General features: G+C 38.2%; 1 long non-coding RNA gene and 1 pseudogene across 1 annotated transcript; one reads left to right on the top strand and one right to left on the bottom strand.

Moving 5' to 3' along the window:
* Positions 1 to 232: 232 nt before the first annotated feature.
* On the bottom strand, positions 233 to 1,632 carry LOC148155662 (uncharacterized; annotated as a pseudogene).
* A 2,041-nt stretch (positions 1,633 to 3,673) lies between these two features.
* Positions 3,674 to 5,294, top strand: LOC148155661 (uncharacterized). Its single transcript, XR_015765002.1, has 2 exons — positions 3,674 to 4,117; positions 4,650 to 5,294. It is a non-coding gene; the product is annotated as an uncharacterized LOC148155661 (long non-coding RNA).
* Positions 5,295 to 6,473: the final 1,179 nt, after the last annotated feature.

Raw genomic sequence — 6,473 nt, 5'->3', positions numbered from 1 at the left:
CTCTGCCCCAGTCTGTCTCTATTAAATGATCACTCTGTGTTTCTTGCAGGTAAATTACATCAATTTTCTTTTGGTTCAGTGTTTGATAAATCAAAGCTCGTTTTTCAGCCGCCCTCACCCCGTTAAGATCCAAAGATGCTATTTTAAAAGAATCCATATTGGGTAAGAAGCTAAAAACTATATATCAAAAACCTATATAAAAAAAATTAAGTGCTACTGTGCATCATTTAAATCAAAATTGTTTTCTGACTTTGGACATTATTTTCTTTAATCTATAAACTTCTGGAACTGTAAAACCTGACATCTCTTTGTTCCTAATATGATATCTTGCTGAGAAATAAAACATTCTCAAATTAGGAAAATAACTTTCGATTTTTACGCCTCTGAATCCTTTAGTTTGTTCTAAGAAAGTTTAAAAAGATTCTGCAGGGAATCTAGGTTCTTTTATGCTCGATTGTGACACAGATATCTCGCTGGTATCAAAGAACCACCTCTTTTCTCTCTGCAGTCAGCTTGCTGGCCTGTACAGCAGTCACAACATTTCTCCGTTTGCTTCGCCTCTTTATCGGGGCTGAAGCCTCCAACTCCATCACCTCCTCTGCCTCACCGGTCTCTCCCTCCACCCCAGTTCCAAAAACCGACTCTATACTGTTCTGTCCCTTATTCTATCCGTCCACCTCTCCTTCTCTTTCCTGATCCCTACACACTAAATGCTCCTCATCACCCTTCACCCCCTCCTGGCCTCCCTGCACACCGCCTCTGTCCCCGACTTCACTTTCACCCTCACCATCAAACAACACCAAGCTCCCATCCTTTTCCACACACACACACACACACACACACACACACACACACACACACACACACACACACACACACACACACACATTTCCAAAGCTTCCTCACAGTCCACTACTGATCCCTCAACAATACCTTCTACCAGTTCATCTGTAGTTGGCTCTTCCATCACTACCGCAGCCACCGCGGGTTCTCCCGCAACGGCAATCTCACTAGAAGATGTTGCAAAAAGTACATAATCAAACTCGCCTAATCTAACATGAAAATGCAGGTTAAGTTCCTTGTCACGTCGATTTAATATCAGAAATAGTTGTCTCCTGTGAGAGACAACATGTTTAACCCTCGTGCGTCCGAGGACTGAGGCAAACGTAGAGGACTATGGCAAATGATACAAGTTTTATGTGTGTGGGGTCAGTTGGACCCCGTTTCCACATACAAGGGTTAAGCAAAGGTGATTTACCTGCCGAAGAAACTTTTTTTTATCGGTGACACCAGTTTACCGTGTCTTGACAGTTCTTTAATGAGAAACTAATCACTAATAAATGGAGGCACGTTTGACAGAGTTGCCTTAGTCGCCGGTAATGTGAGCAGTGAAACTTGCAAAAACAAGCCGTCAACAGAAAGGCCAGACTCCACCAACTGTTGAGCTTGGTCGACCTTCTCAACAAACAAGACGACATCTCCGTTCATTCGAGCTGCCCACTTGATAGACCCATGACCGATCACCTCCTCTACAGCCAAACAAACTTCCTCCACGCTGCATGGAGAACCAGCGCCCACCTTGACGCCGTTCTTCCGTGTCAGCGTGGAGAAAGCCCCAGCACAAACCACCATGATGTCGTCAGACGCCGGCCAGCCAGGCACGCCTGACGGCCACACCCGAACCCAAACAAAAGCATCTTAAAACGTGACAAACTAACACAAAATCACAATTAAACAAGTAAAATAAACACAGTGAAAAAACAGCAAGAAAAAAGCCAAAGATATAGAACAGTGGTGCCCAAAGTGGGTCCTGGAGGGCCGGCATCCTGCATGTTTTAGGTCTCTCCCTAACGCATTTGGATCAAATGATGGCTCATTAGAGGCCTAAGAAGAACATTGACATGCTGAAAAGGTTGTTATAGCTTTGAAAGTCATTACTAAGCAGAAAGAATATAGGACTGTCTATGATAAATCTTTTAGATAATAAATCAAATTATGTTAGAAATCTCTTATTTAGGTTCTTAAATAACACTCGGTTAATTAATCGTATTTAGAATATATGTAAGTATGTGTGTGTATGCCAGTGCATGCTCATGCATTCATACATGTATGTAATGAACGTGTTAAGATGTGAATTTGCACATCGTACACATCATTGAGATATGTTAAATTCCCTCTGAGATCTCTGATGACCACACTCCAGTCTGGTAGGTGACGGTAAATGGACCTTAAGTTGGATGCCAGCCGCCAATAAAAATCAAAAGAAGAAGAAGAAAGGTTGTTACTACCACCAGGAAGAGAACTAAAACATGGAGGATGCCGCCCCTCGAGGACCGACTTTGGGGACCCCTGATATAGAATATACAACCACTCACTCTCTCACTCTTCTTCCACTCTTCCACTCACCCTCCTCTCACACGAAGAAGAGGAAGAAGAAGAAGAAGACTTGAGACTGGGAAGTTCTCTTTTAAGATCCACATGTAAAATGAGAAGCATGCATGAACATGAGCTTTGATTTAGGTAAAAGCTCAGTCACGTGTTGGACAAAGTCCAAATCCATTCCTCAGATATCAGAGGGACATTATTATGTAAAATTGACTCTTTTTTTTTTTACTGTTGCTTTGATTCTTTCATGCATGTTTTAGAAATCCTTTAATCTCCCATGGCAACCCGTGCTTACACTGAGCTTCTCCTCAGAGCTGCATTCCCCAAGCCAAGCCTCCTCCTCACAGAGCAGCAACTCCCTCACTCTGCTCCTACAGACTAGCGGCAGCAGCAGCAATCAGCAGCCACCTAGTGGAACTGTGCATCCGCTGAGCTCATCATGCAAACGAGGCCAACGTGGGCAAGAATTGTTAAAGGCAGATTGTTGAGATGATGTCTCGAAGGCAGAGTGTTAGTAAGAGCAGAAGATTCTTAAAGAGACAGAGGCACAATTTCAAGGCATTAAATTGCAAAGTCAAATTTCAGTAACACTTTATTTGAAGGGGGGTGAATAAGACTGTCATGACACTGTCATAAACATGACATAACATCTGTCATGAACATCAATAAGTCTTCATGAATATTTATGACTGTTGTCATAAAGTGTCATATGGTAAATCATGACACTTTTAATACAAAGTTGACATATTGAAAATGTCTGCTATGACAACTTGTCATTAATCAAGACATCATGATCTGACATATATTTGTTGTAAAAGTATTACTGATTAAACTTTAAAAATTAGCTTTATGTAGTAATATTACAAAGCTCTGCCATGTTGTTTAGTCTTAATTTTCTTAATTTAATCGATCATAAAGTTTTACAGCAAGATGTCTACAAAGCACTTATGAACTTAGCATTTGAAACATTTAAGGCTGTTTTAACCCTTGTACGTACAAGGACTGAGGCAAAGGTAGAGGACTGTGGCAAATGATTCAAGTTTTACGTGTGTGGGGTAGGTTGGTTAAGTAGTGCAATACACCATCTCCACCAGTGAGAGGCAGCAGTGCACGAACAGGCGTGCAGTTTGTTGGTGAAGAAGAAATCTTCCATATTGCGTCGCAAACCTAACACAAGTTATAACGGCCAGACCTCCTGTTTAAAAAGAAGCCGAAGTTTGTCACCTAATACATATGAGGTATGTGTCTTATTAACTTTACATTTTCTTTGAGAAAATAACATTGACTATGTTCTCTTTCTCTGTAATGTTAGCTATGAGCAATTCAAGCCAATCCTACCTTGCTGTAAGTTAATGTTAGCTAAAGTTATTAAACTCCATTACTGTAACGTTAGCCTTTAATATTAAACATATTTTAAAGACAGGCAAATTGTTTTTCCCCCTCCAATTTTAATCTAGCAAATTAAAAGCTAATATATTAGTCAAAGTTATCCTTCATGTGCATTATTTAGCAACTTGGCTGATGTGACACAGAGTTTGTGTTCTTTGCTTTGGCAACTTTAGCCACATGAAGACCCAGGCTAGCCTAAGGACACATGGTGGGGAGGACAAAGTTGGCTAATGAAGACATGCTACGAGTGTGGAGGATGATAATGAGGACCAGCCACCAGAGAAAGAAGTTTCTGTTTGACCAAAGAGAAAGAAGCAGATGAAATATTCCCCAAGAAAATTAGGTAAGTCGTTTTTGTGTTAATATTTTCACCTTGTGAATATTCACACCTTGTGTGGGTGGGAAGGACCAGGTAAGTGTGGAAGGGGGAGCATGAATCAACATTCACCAGTTGAGTTAAAAAGCTATGTCTTAGACAACTAAAAACTTGTGTTAAATCAATTTATTTATTAATAAGCTTCTTGCAAACAACCATAAGTTAGAGTATCTGGTTAGAAATAATTTAGAATGCTTATTAAGTAAAAAGATGCATTCATGTGCCTAAAACTATATGTTAAATGATGCATTCGAATAACAGTGGCAGTCTGTCTGAACTTCTGCCAGACAAATATTTGATCAGAATAATTTTGTTCAGCTTTAGTTATTATGCTACTTGTGTTAAGAAATAATTGTATTGCACTTCATAACAACGAGTCATGTTAACTAGACATTTGTCTGCCAGTCTACCATTCTGACAGTGTGCAGCAAGGGAATGGTATTTAAATAAATGGTATTTAAAGAAATGACATTGTTTTTTGTTTTTGTTCTTTTTTAAGTGACCACAATGAATTGAGTCATCACCAACTATGAGAATGTCCAGAAGAGATTCACCAAGTTTGAATTCATGAAAAGGCTTTCACCATGATTAACTATTGCAGGGAGTGGAAATATTAATTATTGTTTTGTCAAATCTTTTGTTAGTGTAATTAAATCATTATGACTACTATTATGACAAATTTATGTCAGATCATGATTTCTTGGTTAATGTCATAACAAAGACAATTTTGTCTAGATTAATGACAAGTTGTCATAACAAAGACATTTTCAATAATGTCAACTTTGTATTAAAAGTGTCATAATTTACCGAATGACACTTTATGACAACAGTCATAAATATTCATGAAGACTTATTGATCTTCATGACAGGTGTTACGTCATGTTTATGGCTCAAAGACGTGACGCCCAATTTTTTTGTCCGGCTCTACTTTTTACAGTTAAAAAAAGGTTTAAACTCATAAAAAGAAACCATAAATATGTAATATATCTCCCACATAAACACTTTATTGAACATTTCAAAAGCTGTTCTTTTTTGGCTATTTTTGGGGTCTTTGAAGGGTCAAAATGTCATGCGGTGCGACTGTCCAAACTCAATTACTGTTTCAAAAATGTCTTTAAAATTACATTAAATCTGTTCAAATATATTTTCTTTCCTGTTTGGCATGATTTTCAAAGTCTTTTCTTCATCCTGTACAAATTTTCAAAGCATTTTTAGTTATAATTCCATTATAACATTTAAACAAACTTTGTCCGAAAATGTCATTTAACAAAATATCATGTGGTGCGACCAACAAGAAATTCCCATTTTTGGACTTAAATTTTGAAATCCAGTCAAAAACAGGAGGTTGAATCATCCAACAGTCTGACAAGAATCACTGGATACAGCAAACAGGTTTGTTTATTTTTCTTAAATTTCAGAAAAAGTGTCACTTTTAGCAGTAGGTATGCAGTTGCCATATTTGGGTGTCATGTGGTGCGACCACCAAAAAACTATTAATATTTAAATATACCTACTATTTTCTGTTTTGATTATAAATGTTATATTTGCCTTATGTTTGAAGCTAGGTTGTTTTTTTAAGGAGGCAAATTATTTGCCGGTTAATAATGACTGAACATGAAAATATCATTTGGTGCGACCAAATGTCATGTGGTGCGACCGTTGTAATGATACATTTATGTTTTTGAAAAGGAGTTTCTGTGCTTTTATTTTTGATTTCAAGACTCAAATGCAAAAACAATACTTTGTATTATTATTTCCAGAATAGGTTTTTGTACAGTTTTATTATTGTTTTGCATTGTATTGTATGATAAAAATATAATGGAACATGTAACATTACGGGAATAGTTATAGCATGTATTTTGTCATTTATTGTTTTTATCTATTTTACTAGATTCCACTGTCATCAAACTGAGCTATGATGAAGTACCATATATGGCCCAGGCACTTCAAGATGTGAGAGAAGAAGATGAAGTCAGCACCATGCGACATGTCTGATGACAAGAACTTGGTCACATGGTCACATGCTAATCAGAACCTGAACCAGGAAAACCTCATAGAGTTCCAAGTTGAACAGCCAAGACTGGGCAAAGTTCACAAAATGCCTGGTTCTAAAAACTGCCTGAAAATAAGCATTTTCCTTGGTTCACTTGGGCATTAAAGTACCCAGGAGCAGTGCTGTGCTGATCAATCGGCCACCGATGGTCCCACCGGTCCGATTGATCTGGCAAAATGGTTCCATTTTTTCAGATCACATGGTGCCATTTATACCTAGAGCCAAAAATTAACAGTCAATCCATGTGATCAGTAATGGTGATTGGCAGTG

This window comes from Poecilia mexicana, unplaced genomic scaffold, assembly GCF_051168715.1.
Source record: "Poecilia mexicana isolate PSO_F unplaced genomic scaffold, ASM5116871v1 scaffold_13, whole genome shotgun sequence".
Classification (NCBI taxonomy): Eukaryota; Metazoa; Chordata; class Actinopteri; order Cyprinodontiformes; family Poeciliidae; genus Poecilia; species Poecilia mexicana.
Note: the sequence above shows the minus strand (reverse complement) of the source record. Positions and strands in the feature narration are given on the sequence as shown.